The sequence below is a fragment of the Petaurus breviceps genome, unplaced genomic scaffold, assembly GCF_028583685.1.
Source record: "Petaurus breviceps papuanus isolate PSGF00001 unplaced genomic scaffold, PetGlider_PUasm1.0 138, whole genome shotgun sequence".
In the NCBI taxonomy this organism is placed as follows: Eukaryota; Metazoa; Chordata; class Mammalia; order Diprotodontia; family Petauridae; genus Petaurus; species Petaurus breviceps.
This window is the reverse complement of record NW_027185694.1, coordinates 26145894-26161352: the sequence shown is the minus strand read 5'-3', so window position 1 is coordinate 26161352 and position 15459 is coordinate 26145894.

Below are 15459 nucleotides of genomic sequence, written 5' to 3'. Positions count from 1 at the left end.
TTTTTGCCATAAGCTCCAGTTTGCATAATCATCTTGTACAGTCACTTGCAATTCCACTGGACCATTTTGCATGGGCCACAAATCTAGGGCCAATTGTATGGCAGCCTTGGCTTCTTCAAAAGCTTTACTCTGCTCAAGTCCCAAATCGAATTCATATTTCTTCCGTGTGACTCTATATAAAGGTTTTAAAATCTGTCCCAAATGTGGAATGTGGTGCCTCCAGTATCCAAACAATCCTATGAACTTTTGGGCCTCCTTCTTATTGGTAGGGGTAGGAAAATCCTGAAACTTTGGTCGGGCTTGAGGAAGAATCTCCCTTAGCCCCTTGTTCCATTGTATACCCAAAAACTTCACAGTTTGAGCTGGTCCTTGAACCTTTGCAGGGTTAATTTCCCACCTTTTACTTTTCATATGCTCAATTAGAAGGGTCAAACTCCTTTCTACTACTTTCGCATCTTTTCCCTGTATCATGATATCATCAATGTAGTGGGTAAGCTGTACACCAGGTAGCTTTAATTCATCCAACTGTTCAGCCACAATCCTGTGACAAATAGTGGGGCTATGTATGTACCCTTGTGGCAAGCGGGTGAAAGTATATTGTCTACCCTGCCAAGTGAAAGCGAAGTGGTCCCATTGTTTAGGGTCTATTGGGATGGTGAAGAAGGCATTTGCCAAGTCCATAACTGCATACCAAGTCCCATCATATTTCTGGATCCTTTCTATTAAGGTGATGGTATCTGGAACAGCAGCATACAAAGAAGGAGTCACCTTATTCAACTGTCTATAATCCACAGTCATTCTCCATGTCCCATCTGATTTTCTTACTGGCCAGACAGGATTATTCCATCTTGTGGTTGTAGGGACTAACACTCCTGCTTCAACATATTCCTTTATAGTAGTGGCAATTTCATCTTGCCCACCTGGCACACGATACTGTTTTAAAGTAATTACTTCAGAAGGTTCAGGGAAAGTGATTGGGTCCATTTTTAGTTTTCCGACTAAAACTGTATTAATTCCTATCTTCCTCACAGCAAATTGGTATCTTCCTTCAGGTAAATTCAGAGTCATGCCTCTCAATACATCTATTCCAATGATGTATTCATGAATGGATACAACAACCACAGTATATTCCTTCTTAGGTAACTGCCCAATTTTCATTGTTATTTTAACCTGTCTGGCTGATATTTCAGCGTCTCCTAGACCTGTGATGGTAATAGGAGTTCCATGTTTAAACTTATCAGGGTTTCCATAGATAAGTATGGCCTCAGCCCCAGTATCAATCAGTGCCCTAGTCACAGTAGTTGATCCATTCTTCCAATATATTGTTAAACCAATATGAGGTCTGCAATCTCTTCTGCATATTTCTTTTATTTGGGCTGGGGCTTGGCCTATCTCCTATTCCCCCTGAAGGTGGGGCAAACTTGGATACAAAGATTCAGATTCAGAAATACCTGCGGGGGTGGTTCCTGCTTCCCTGTTCATTCTAATGCTAAGTACCTTTTCTTGGTACAGTTTATGCAGCTCTTCAGTTGGAATACCATCTATTCTTCTGAAGTCCACCCCAGCTCTTAATAGAGCAGTAAACAGTTCCCTTCTTGTGGGTCTATTTTGTCTCTGAATTCTCTGGCTGTTTACTCTTCTCTCTCGAGGCAATTTGTCTTTTTCCCATTCCCCTAAATCGTTTAATTGTGAAATCTTATCCAGCACCTCTGAAAGAGGGTGCCCTATTTCTCCAATTAATAGAGTCAGAATTAGGTGCTTATATGCAGGAGGAGCCATCTTCACTATGATATTTCTATGAGGAACTCCTAGGGGGGTATCATAATATGCATTTGCATCTCCAATCAGGATAGCAGTTTTCATTACCTCCTCCTTTAGTTTTCTCATACAGTCTCTAAGTGAGTACCAGGGTCTGTCTCCCCTAGGCCACATAGATTCAGTTGGATATTGCTTTTTGCAACCTTCTGCAGCTAAAGCTAGAAGATTAGTTTTGTTATTTCCTCCTTGCATATGGTGATCCCTAAAAGCCTGGTGTACAAAAGGATTCTGACTGATACTTATGAATTTTAAACAGTCCTCATTGTCCAGTGTTATTCCTCCTGCACCTTCATCAGTGATTCTTACTATCCAAGACACTAAAGACTCCCCCATTCTTTGGGTAAATCTACTCAATATATCAGTGATCTCCTGTTGAGTGAAATCCTCAATTATCTCCCTGGACTCTGTTTTGCCTCGGTGGTTCTCCTGCCTTCTTCTTCATATGGGGAGAGCTTCTACATTAGGAGACTCCTCATCTAACCTTGTTCCATTCTCCTCACACACATTCTCCTGGAAGCTGTCAGGGCAACTCTGCCCGGCCTGTACAAAAGCTGCATGCACATTCCTTCTGCTAGTTTTTTGCTTCCTTTTAGCTACATGAACAGTAGCTTGCTCCTGGACCACATGAGTCCCTCCAGTTTGCTCTTCTGAGTACTGTGACACAGAAGAATACTCAGGCAAACCAGCTGACTCCCTAGCCAGTATTCTGAGTAGAGGGATGTCCCAGAGGCTAAGGGTACTTCCAGAATTAGAAGACCATTGAGGCTTCATGGTGAAATCTGGTGAGTCAGAATTCATTGGAGTCAGGATAGCGAGGGATTAAAAAAGATTAAAACTCTGGTGGAAAGATTGAAGATTGAGAAATAACTTAGGAAAGAAAGTACACCCAGAGAGAGCACTGCATTTGGGATTGAAAGACCTAGGTTCAAATCTTGTTTCAGTCATGCACTTAGTTTGTTACCCTTAAGAAACTATATAAATGTTAAGTACTAGTTCAGGATCCTTATTGTTGAGTGTGGTGCAAAAGGGATGTTAATATGGAGGGGGGGAGACAAAGAAGAGTAAAGTGAACTCAGTCCATCTCCCTGTGATTCTCTGGGAATACGGGATGCTCTATAGGCTTCCACATCAGCACTTCCATTGTGTGGAGGCAGTCTTTGGGAGGAACCAAGAAGCTTCTAAATGTTTGAGCCAATCTCTTGGGAAGCATTGCAACATCTTTTCATTTACAGGCAAGGGAGAAAAAGCTGGGAGCTTGTGATAAGGAGTGAAGGGAGATGTACACCCTTGTCTCAAGGGGAAAAAAATAATTCATCATCTATACCAAGACACATCCTGAGAAAGACTGAAGCAGATTCATTGGACAAGTGGTTCTGAGCTACCCTCCCCCAGGTCATTGAACAAGTGGCACTGGGCCCCTCATCCCACAGGTCATGTTTATTGAGCGTTTGTATTTCTTCCCCATGAATCTTCTAAGCAGTTATTCTATTCCCCTCTCCACAACAGGTGCAAATGTAGACTTGCAACCTCTGAGTGTGTTTTTTGCAGATCACAAGAGTTCAACAAAGGCTAACAGTTATCATAATTCACAGCAGTGATCCCCCTCAGGATTCTGGACTGCCCATAGGGACACCCAACCAAGTCCCCTTCAGCACTACCTTCTGTGAAACCTCATATGACAGGAGAATTTTCATACAGAAATCCTGCTTGCCCTGAGCCCAACTGGAAGAATCCAGGGAAGGCAGTCAGGGTTTCGAGGCTGTTATCAAAGCTTGTTTCCTTGCGTTTGTTCTCTGCTATTGCCAGAGAGAGAGAGAGATTGTGAATGTCTCTTCTCTTCCATTTAATTTGTTTGAATGGCCCAAGCTGAACAACACAGAGGAGAGGAGAATGCCATGATGAAATTAGTGAATAAGAGGATGCAGTTTAAAGGGAAAAAAAACTTAAAAGGGAAAGGAAGTGGGAAAATGTGGCAGGAACGGAGAAAAACCTGCAGGCTGAAAACATTGAAATCAAAGCTTGCTCCCAAGTCAGTCTCTGTCAGCATTGTCTCAGGCAATGGGATCCCTCCCCTCTAATTAGAAAAGTCCTTCCTTCCTCCACACAAAGGAAACATACTTCTTCATTGGGACAATAAGCATTTAGAAACGTCATAAAGTTTCTGCACTTGGATGGTATCTGCAGATGTCCAGGGATGCTTGACTTCAAGGGCAAAAAAGAGAACCTGACTCAGTCTGTGTGTCAGCAGCAGAAGGAAAGACCCCAGAACTCTAAGACAAATGAAGAGGACTGTATTCAACATTCCCCTTTAGCCTTGAACAAAACCAAACACATTGCTGCTTAACACCTGTCTTTGTTCAGTCATTTCAGTTGTGTCTGATTCTGTGACCCCATTTCAGGTTTTCTTGGAGAAGAAGCTGCAATGGTTACTACATGTCAAAGTCTACTGAGAAAGAAAAACAAGTCCTTACCTTCAGGGAGCTCATAGTCTTAGGGAGAGTGAGTGAGATGGAAAAAACCAGGCTCTTCCATTAGTAGATCATAGACTGTGGAGCACACAAAACAGACTAAAGTACAACCTAAGACACCATATAACTGAGTATTAAAATGGAGGGTATAGAGTGTGTGTGAGTGTGAGGGAAGAGAAAAGAGGGGAGAAGGGAGAATCAGATCATTCTACTGGAATAGATCTTAATAGAGACAGGGACTCTACTCAGGGGGCAGAAAAATTCAATGAGAGGCTTATGGGATCATAGATTTGGAGCTGGTAGAGACTTTAGTGGCCATGGAGTCCAATCTTGCCAGCCTGGAATGGAAGGAAATCTATGATAAAATCTGCTAGTAAGCCTTAAAGAAGGAGGAATGGACTCCTTTGACATTCTGGTGAAACCTATTGACCTCCTCAGAATATCATTTAATATCATTGAATTTTATTTACGACATATGTTTATATAATTTTAATGCATAAAATAAATAAGATTACAGAGGAAATTAATTATATTGGAATAGTTATCAAAATATGTTTTTTAAAAGACCAAATGCTAGATTAAGAACTACTGCTTTAGGGGGATCATTTAAATCGACATATACAGAAATAATGGTGATGTGTTCACACCTGGGATGCTAGAGGAATTTTTGCCTACTGTTTTTATGAAAGAACTTAAGAAGATCCATAGAAAGGAGAGGTTTGGTGGAGTGTCCAAATCCCTGAGTTGGGAATCAGAAAACTTGAATTCTAATTCCAGCTTTGACATCAAATTGTTATGTGACCTCAAAGAAGTTCTTGACCCTCTCTGGGTCTCAGCTTCCTCTTATGTCAAGAGGGAATTGGGCTAGATGTTTATAATCTCTTCCAGCTCTAGAATTATTTGATTCTTTAAGTTCCCTAAAATTCCAAAGGAAACAGAGAACTTACCAAGGAAGATGAACTAAAACTACTAAGCTGAGATCCAGGGAGGTTGTGATCTATAATCATTCGGTCATAGAAGAGAGAGTTTGGCAAGGAGAAAGAGTGTCAACCATATTTGGAGTCAGGGAATCAGTCTTCAATTCCAAGCTCTGACACCTGATATCTGAGTGACCTTGGCCAAGTCATTTAACCTTTCTGGACCAGACTTTCCTTATCTCTACATCCAGGAGTGTGGTCTAGTAGAAAGATGATTGGCTCTGAATTTGTGGACCTGGGTTCTAATACTAACTCTACAACTGAAGTAGTAGTCTCACCTTCAAATGTAGATATTTCATATCCCAATTCATGTTTCTTTTTGAGAATCATAACTAATGTAGGAAAATTAGATTTTCCCCCCTGGGCATCAACATGTGGGCAGTATCCCAGCAAGCCCAGGAGGGAGCACTTTCCTGCCTCAGTCCCCCAGAGGGCCTGGTCTCAGGGTCCTCCTCTGTCCTGTGCCTCTGCACTCAAGGTACTGTAACTACAGCTCTCCTTGTCTAGCCTGGCCCTCTTTCAATCCCTGTGGGAGCTGGACTTTTGTCTCTCTCAGCATGACTGCCTAGGATGGTGACTTAGTTTAACTCAGTCCCCCTGGGCCCACTTCACCTTCAACCATTTTTGCCCTAGGTGACAACTAATTATTTACAACTATAAAATAAATAAAATAAAACAAGAGGGTTGGACTAAATAATTTCCAAGTCTTATAAGCCTGTGAGAAGAATCTTAAAATCACTCCAGTTTTATTAAGCAAGCATGTTTTAACATTAATTTAAAAAAATTATTGTTATATTTTGCTTTTATATCACCTACATTTCCCTCTTCCCCCAGAAATCCATACCACATAGCAAAGGATAAAAAAAAGCAGTTCAGTAAAAATAACTAACACACCAACGAAATCTAGCATCATATGCAAGGTTCTGCACACTGTATCTACAAAGGATGGGGGGAGGGGTGGTTATAGGGAAATGAAATGAATTCACATCTCTTCTTCAGGGCTGAGCTAGGTCATTATAATTCCAGAGTGTTAAGTTTCAGTTATTTTGTTGTTTTTCTTTCAGTTTCATTGCTGCAGTTGTTGTGTATATTGTTCTCCCAATTATGTTTGATTCATTTTGCTTCTGTTCATGGAAGTCTTCCCATTTTTCCAGGAGTTCATCATATTCATCATTTCTTATCACATCACAACCATCCATCACCATCGGGTGCCACAGCTTATTTTGCCATTCCCTGGTTAGTGGGCACCTACTAATACATATTTAAATACCAACTATGTATTGTGCCCTGTGCTAGAACCTGAGAATTGAAAGGGATTTTAGGGCTTATTCAATCCATCCCCCCAGTACTAAGCACAGGAGCCCCCTCTATAGTATTTCTGGTAAGGCATATTCTGGATTCTCACTGCCCTTTGAGTGATGCCCTTCTGCTATCACACAAAGTAGATCATTTCATGGTTGGACAGCTCTAATCACTAGAAAGTTCTTTCCTTGGCAATGAAATGTTTCCCTCCTATTATTGGGCCTAGCTCTGAACCACCCCCACCCCTAAGTAAAATAAATCTAATGCTTCTTTTCTAAACAGCTTATCCTATATTTGAAGACAGCTATCGTATCTCTCCACACACACACACACACACACACACACACACACACACTCAAACCCCTAAAATTGGTCTTTGTCACCTCCATCCACCACCCTCCCCCATTCTGTCTGGGTTGTCCCAAGAATGGCAGGAAGTGAGAGAGAAGGGGAAGGAAGAGGTGATTGTTGTGTGAAGGACAACAGAGTGATGGGGAAGGAGGAGTACTGGGGAACAGCTTGCTCTGTCAAAACTGTCCCAGGAGAGAGAAACCTTTCATCAGCTTTCCCAAGGGAAGGAGAAAAATCCTTGTGGTGGGGCTGAATTCAGAGAAGCCACCCATCCCACATTGCCTTGTACACAATATGCTGCCTGGGCTCAGAGCACATCATCACAGCTAATCTCGTGCCAGCTGTCCTGAAGCTTTCTTCAGACAACACCAAGCAGAAACTGATAATAGGAGAGTTGCTTCCCTCGTGTCTCCCCTTCCTGCCAGCCTCCCCCGACCCCCCTGCTCCATTCTGGGAGAGAAGACGACTGAGTTGAGCCAAAAGAAAACTTAGTACTCCATGCTTTCAGAAGGGAAAGCTAACTGCATTCTTTCCCTTTTCTGGTGGTGTATTCGCCTTGTAGTAGCAGAGTGACACCTCATAATTCACAGGCCCTGGGAGAGGGGAGACCCCACCACATGAAAACTTGGAGTGGTTGGGTGGGAAATTGAAGGCTTTACTCATCAAGGCCACAAGATTTGTGAGGAGGATTGGGAGAGCAAACGTTGCCAGGCACGCAAGCACTTTGTAAACAGCCAGATACAAACAGTTTAGGGGAAGAGGCAGGCTAGTGTGGTTCAAAGAGCTCTCCAGTCGAAGTCTAGAGAGACATGAATTCTAAACTCTGGGTGGTTACTTACTGTGTTACTTTAGTCACATTATTTCACTTATCTAGATGTGAGCTCAGTGAAATCACTTCGGTCCTCTGGACCTTAGTTTTCCCATCTCTAAGTAAGGGAAACTGGGCTAAGGTATCTCTAAGGCACCTTCCACTTCTAAATCCTAAGTTAATTAAGAATCTTTCTTGGTAAAGTGAGTTCCCTGGGGAATCCCTACCCCCACCCCAATGACCTCTGTTAGCAATGCTTGATTTATAATCCTAGTTTGTGTGGGGAACAGTGGGCTACAGTTGAAAGTGCTGGCTTTGGAGTCAGCTGACTTGGATTTGAAGCATTGCTTTCCCACTCACTATCTCTGTGACTTCAATAAAGTTAATTAGACTTCCTGGGCTTCAATTTCCATACTTAACAAAATTTAGTGTTATAATTCTATGAAATATAGTAAATTCAACAAACATTGCAAGCCCTTATTGTGTATAACCCTGTAGTCATTCTCTGAGGCTGCAAAGATGATTAAGAAATGAGTCCTGCCTTCAGGGAGCTTCCAATCCATCCTCTATACAAACAAGGACAATTGTGTTAGGATTTAGATAAGGGCAAAGGACAGATCCAAACAATATTGTAAGAATGCTGAGAAGAGAGAGATCATATTCAGCTGCAGGGACTCATGGGGGAGGTGAGCCTTGGAGAACTTCAACAGGCAGAGAACTGGGGAGGAATCATTTCAGGGAGATGATGCGAACACAAGATCTGAAGGTAAGAAAGGACAGAATGAAATCCAGGGAGATGATGAGCAATCCATTGTGGTTGGAATATAGATAATGTGAAGGGAAGTAATGTGAAAAAAAGTGAACTCTTTAGGACCTTGAATACCAACTAAGTTGGGATTGCTTCATACTCAAGAAGGAATGACTTCGTCAAAGCAGAAAGATTATTCTGACTGTGGGGTCAAGAATGCATTAGAAGGGGTAGGGACTGCAGGCAGATAGACTAGTTAGGAAGCCATTATCATAATCTAGTCAAGAAATGGAAAAAGTCTGTGCCAGTGTAGGGATGTCAGCTAATGTGTGTGATATTAGGGAAGAATGAGTCTCAGATCTGGAAAGGACTGCATAGGTCATCTTAACTCCCATCTTAACAAGACTGTTGTTTGCCATATTCCTGCTAAGTGCTCGGTCCATTTGAAGAGCTATAATGATGCACAAGTCCCTACCTTCAAAGAGACCACATTCCACTTGGGGATAATTCTAATCGTTAGAACATTTTTTCCTTGGAATTTCCACATATTGTTCCTGGTTCAGTCATATGAAGGAAACATTAGCCTAAAAGCCAATTTAAGGCTGATGTCAAGAGAAGCCCTACATACAAGAAATTGTAGGCAGTTAGGGGTTGTAACAGTGCTGGAGTTGAGTCAGAAAGACCTGAGTTCAGATCCTGCCTCCAGTGCTTTCTACCTTGTGACACTGGGCTTAACAGCTCTCAGCCTTAGTTTCCTCATGTGTATGTATACACATACATATATGCACACACACATACATATTATGCATATATACCCACATATATAGTTATGTGTGTATGCATATGTATGTACTATATTATATGCGCTATACACAGTTTTTGCTTTAATTCACATAATACAAATGATATTTTACATAAAGAATTCTGAAAAAAAATCAACATTTCAAAAAAGCCCACCCTACATTACCTTTGCTGTATGATACCATGTTCTCTCTCAACACTACTGCTCCTCCACTCAGTGCTCTGTGCCCTGCTAAGTGCTCCCCTAAAAAACCTTCTAAGTGAAAGCAGAAAGGATGGGGAGGAAGACTCCACTGCACTCGCTGCTTCCAGATTTTTTTTGGAGGGGGGTGTTAGCTTGAGACCGCCTGCCCTGAGAAAGGAGATCTTTGCCCTACTCTGCTCTGTGTGTCTGACTCAGTCTTCCATCTGTATGTCTGTGTTGGCCATGTGTCACCCATTGCCTCCTGTCTTTGTCCATGTCTGGTCCCCATGTGTCACCTCTGTGTTCTTCCTCTTGGTTTGGCAATGCTCCCATGTAGCAACCTCCTTCCTGCTTCCTTTCCTCCCTCCCTTCCACATAACTCTTGGTAAATTCATATTATGTAAAAATCTATTTACCTAGAGGCCTGCAGAATGGTCCACTTAAAGTGAGAATTGTCCATATGTGTATGTTTTGTATTATATGTGCTATATAAATGCTACACATCATTATCATCACCATTACTATTGTTACATTAAACCCTTTGCCCCTTGTAAGAGAGGTAGTGTGTGTTCTGCTATAGTCCATATAACAACCATTCTTATCAGAATAAGTGGTATCAATATATACATATTTTGTGAACTAGAAAATAATTGTACAAATGTAAAGGAGTGTCATTATTATTTTACCTGTTATATAGGTTAATTTTAGCCAAGATTAGGAGAAAAATTAATGGATTAAATTAATTCATACTGAGGTGTGAATGACTGAAAATTCAGACTTAACATTTTGAAAGAAAACTGTCATACTGTCATATCATGGATTATAAAAATTATAAAGTTCAACCTGTTAATAAATATCTGGGGGTGGCTAGGTGGCACAGTGAATAGAGCACAAACCCTAGAATCAGGAGGACCAGAGTTCAAATCTAGCCTCAGACACTTGACACACTTAATAGGCATGTGACTTTGGGCAAGTCACTTAACCCTACTTGCCCTCCAAAAAGCAAAAAAAGAAAAGAAAAGAAATATTGTTTGATTTTTACCCTCACAATAGCTCTGCAAACTATGTAGGGCTAAGAAGTAAGAGTGGTGATTCAAATCCAGTTCCTTTGACCACAAAGCTAATGTACTTTCTATTGTACTTTGTTAACAGGGATGAAACTCTGCTGAAAATTAACTTTTTTTCCCCTTGTGCTGGAATATCAGTGTGGGATAGATAATTGGTAGCAGGAAACATTCCTATGGGACCATACCCTACATAGGAACATCTATTGCCTCTGGCCCTGGGGAATTGGCAATGATCACGCTTGTATCTCAAAATGGTTCTGAACTAATGAAGTAGCTGAAGTGAAGTGGTCCATGGGCAATGAGGCCATGCCTGGTACCACCTATCTCAAAGGGGTGGTCTTCAACAAGCATTTGTTGGGCTCCTACTAGGCAGAAGAAACACATACCCAAGATCTGATTCCTTTAATCTTCTAGTTCAAAACCAGATGCTTTGGTTGATAGACCTCATGGTCCAGATGATATGAAGATTAAATGTGATTATTGATATGAATGTTCTTCTCTAGAGTGGCTCGTCTTTTAAGCTATTCTCCCTACGGCATCCCCTGACAAGGTACAAAAAAATGCAATTATATTAAGATTTTACCTATGACTTGAGTTGGAAGAGTCCTCCCAGATTATGTTGCTTCCACTAAAAGAATGGACCTATCCCTTCCACAAAATCTTGACTATCCTTTGCTGAAGTCTTCCAAAGAGAAAAGACTTCCTACTTCATGGTGCCCATTGCCTTTTCAAACAGCTCTAAATACTCCTTTATCCTGACCTGAAATCTGCCTTACCCTAACTTCCATACATTCATGCTGTTCAGGATCCAGCCAAACCAATCTTCCTCTCTCCCCTTCAAATAGTTGAAGATAATGATTCTGTCTCCCTTACATCTTCTCCTCTCCAAATTACACATGTAAGCTCACAGATTTGTAAATGGAAGTAGACACAGGGATCACTTTGTTCAATTTCCTCATTTTATAGATGAGAAAACAGACCCAGAAAGGTTATGTGATTTATAAAAATCATGGAGATGGAATTGGAACACAGGTTCTCTAACTCCAAATCTAGTATGGCACGGAGCAATGAAAGATCAACTTGAGAAAACTGGAAATAGTCATTGGAAAAGTAGGTGATTTGATTAATTTCAAGAGCAGGGAAAGACCATTCCTCTTCCCTCCAGCCCCTACCCACACCCATATTCCTTCAAATCTTTTATTGACTTCCTGATGTTAGGAAGTTGTTCCTAGATGATCTGAGTTCAGACTTTCAAGGCAAAGCAAAGAGTCCTGAACTTGAAGACACATAACTGCAATTCAAATCTTGAATCTGCCTTCATGAATACAGGCTAATCACTTTACCTTTCCAGGTCTCAGTAGATGACCTCTACAATATTTTTCAGCTCTATATCTATGGTCCTACAGTCTCCAACTAGGAAGTAAGAATTGGCATTGTAAGTGAGGGTCAGTGATTGAGCACACTGAAGAGATTCCAGAATCTTTATGGGAGGAAAGTTTGAAAAGGGAAGAATGAAGAATTTGGGATAGGGAAAAGGAATAGGGATCACCATGGAGGTGTAAATGAGGGGTAGAGCGGGGTAGTACATGAGAATGAGAAAGGGTTTGGTGAAGCTGGAGAACACATTTCACTGATTTCACAATTTGCCACAAGCCTGGTTTGGCCTGAACTCTCATAAAATTCTGTAAGAGGGATTTTGACAGTTAATAGGAACCTGCTTCTACCCTCTCCCATGCCCATCTCTATACCCTCTTGGCCACTGATGCCCAAATTTAAGTTCCCATTACCTTGAGCAAGTGACAACAAGGATTCCAAGCAATGTCACTGGGACACCTGAAGATGGGGATGCAGCTACTGGTCAGTTTCAGTCATCTGGTTTCTATCCTACTGTGCTCAGTAGGACGTTTGCTGCAATTATTTTTAAGTGAGCCTTGGCTCTCTTGCTACTCTGTGAACTCATATTCACTTAAGACATGAACTTAGTATCACTGCAGGGAAACTAGGAGTGACCCTCCCTAGAATTCGGAAGGCAAAGATGAATTTTGGAGAAACCATTTTCAAAGTAGGAATTTTGGGGGAAATCATTGCTGGGATTGAAGCATATTCAGACTGTGGTTGGACAGCTGTGAACTCTACTACATGATACCTGCCTGTGTTTCTGAAAAGCCCAATTTAAGCTGGTGCAGTCTAGTTTAAAAAAAATGTTTTCTGAGTTTGATGAGCTGCTCCTTGTGCTACTCAGTGGGTTTTGGGTGAATCATTCACTACAATGGTATCCCTTCAATTCCCTTCTTTGTAAAATGAAAGGGTTGGATTAGATTAGGAGTTCTTAATTTGGTTTCTGTGACCTTTTTTTTGTTTTTCTTTTTAAGCAATTGGGGTTAAGTAACTTGCCCAAGGTTACACAACCAGGTTTTTTTTTCTTTTGTGGGTGTTAAGTGTCTGAGGCTGGAACTGATCCCAGGTCCTCCCGACTCTGGGGCCAGTTCTCTTTTCACTATGCAAGCTAGCTGGCCTGTTTCTATGACCTTTTTAAAAAAAATTGACTATTGTATTTCACTATAATTGGGTTCCTTTGCAATAATATATACTTTTTATGTATTTAGAAACATTCTGAGGTAATCCATCCATAAGCATCACTGAATTGCCAAAGAGGTCCAGGGCAGACAAAAAGTTTAGAACTCTTAGTCTAAAGTATTTCTAATATCTTTTTGGTTCTAAGAGGCTATGATTTTTTGCTCTTTATCAAACTAGTGTGTGACTTGGGAGAATTTCGTTAAATTCACTATGTCCTTCATTTTCCATGATATCAGAATAGGTATGCTGCATTACCATTTTAATTCTACAAAACAGATTCATGCCTATGATCTCATTTTATCTTTTATTATCAGGCCTTTTAGGTCTATTAGTTCAAGCATCTGATTTTGTAGGTTCACATCTTTGTTTTCAGTGTTCAGTGTTTTTCCTAAAAGGAGCCCCAAAATACTTGTTGAATGAGCACCCCATTTGTGATAATTTGTGGCAGGTACTATTCCCTTTTCAATGATAAGAACACTGAGACTGAGAGGGACACCCCAATGTTAACAGTAAAATGCAAAGGCCAGAGGTGTTCTGTAGCAATAGACTGGCACTAGTATTTTAAATACAATGGCTCCCTCTGTTGGTCCATAACTTTTGTGTTTTGACTATTTTTTTTTATCATCTTTCCTTCCTTTGGGAAGTTGAAAAGATCTATTCTGAGATTTTTATCCCTAAACCACAGATATTCTAAACCTTAAATCCCTGAACAAGTTTTCCTTGTTTTTATTAATTTATACCTATTTCACTGTAATTGATTTCCTATGTAATATTATTTATTTTATATTGTGCATTGAAAACCATTCTGAGAACCAGCCCGGGATACAAAAATGGGTTGAGAACCTCTGAGACCTAGAAGGAATATTAGAATCAATTGCCTCTTCCATTGATCCTCTTCCTTTCAGGAATGATCTTTAATGACTGAGGAGATGAGAAAGATATGTTTGTCCCTCTTTGCCCACAGGAGTTGGAAATCTCCTACTTTTAAATCAAAAGAGTAGATGAAATGTATGAAAAATCCATTTGGACTTTTTGAGATGACTTCCACCAGTGACACTTGGCATTATGGAGTCTGAGGGGAGACTCAGTCACAGGACTGTCCCACAGAGTACTTATGAGAACAACCCACATTTATATAATACCTTTATTTTGCCAAGTATTTTCCTCATATAACCCTGTCACGTAGGAAGTGGGGGGTAGGTTTGTCTTTCCCTTTTACAGAGAAACTGCAGTTCTGAAAAGTTAATGGATCTCCCATGGTTGTACAACTAATAAGGGCCAGAATCGAAGTTCAAACCATGGTTTCTTAGTTCCAAGTTTGATATTCTTTCCTCCTTTTAAAACTTTTCTTACTCCTTTTTATATTGATAAATATATATATATATATATATAACACACACACATATATATATATAACTATATATAGACACACACATATAATATAAAACCCCAGCACACTTGCAGCTAAATCCTCTCCAATTGATATTCAACAAGAACAATTATTATAATTGTAATTATAATAAATAAGCCTGCAAAGTGCTTTATATATGTTATGTCATTTGGTCCTCCCAGAAACCCTGTGAGGTAGGTACTATTATCATCCCAATTTCACTGATGAGGAAACTGAGGCTGAGAGAGATTAAGTTACTCGTACAGGGTCAGTCATATAACTAATAATTGTCTGAGGAAGGATTTGAACTTATATCACCTTGTTTTCAAGTCTACTGCTTTATCCACTTTGATAGCAAAAGTGAGATTACTATGGCCAGTATATGAACTGGTTAACTTAAGAAGTTTTGTTGTGATTTATTAAAAGGACAGGTATGCTTTCTAAGTTAGTACTGAACTTGTCAGGTATTTTTGATCTGAGCTTTGTTTTCAAAGAGGAGATAATGGCCAGAGAGTATCCAGAAGGACGGTATACATAGTGGTCAGCAGTATTGATATCTGCAGAGAGGACAAGAAGGATGATAATTGAGGAGTGCCCATTACATCTGGCAATTAAGAGATCATTGGTAACTTTGGGCAGAGCAGTTTCAGTTGAGTAATGATGTTAGAAGTCAAATGCAGGGAATTAAGAAGAGAGTAACAGGGGAGGAAGTACAGTCTATGATTATAGATGGCTTTTTCAAGGAGATGAGCTGGAAAAAGGAGGAAAGGTATAGGATGATAATAACCAAGGATGGTAGCCTCAAATGAAGGGAGTTTTTTAGGATGGGGTTAATTAGGATATGTTTGCAAGCAGTAGAGAGGGCAAGATTGAATATGAGGGGGGAGAGAGACAGAGAGAGAGACAGAGACAGAGAGAGATAGAGAGAGAGAGAGAGAGAGAGAGAGAGAGAGAGAGAGAGAGAGAGA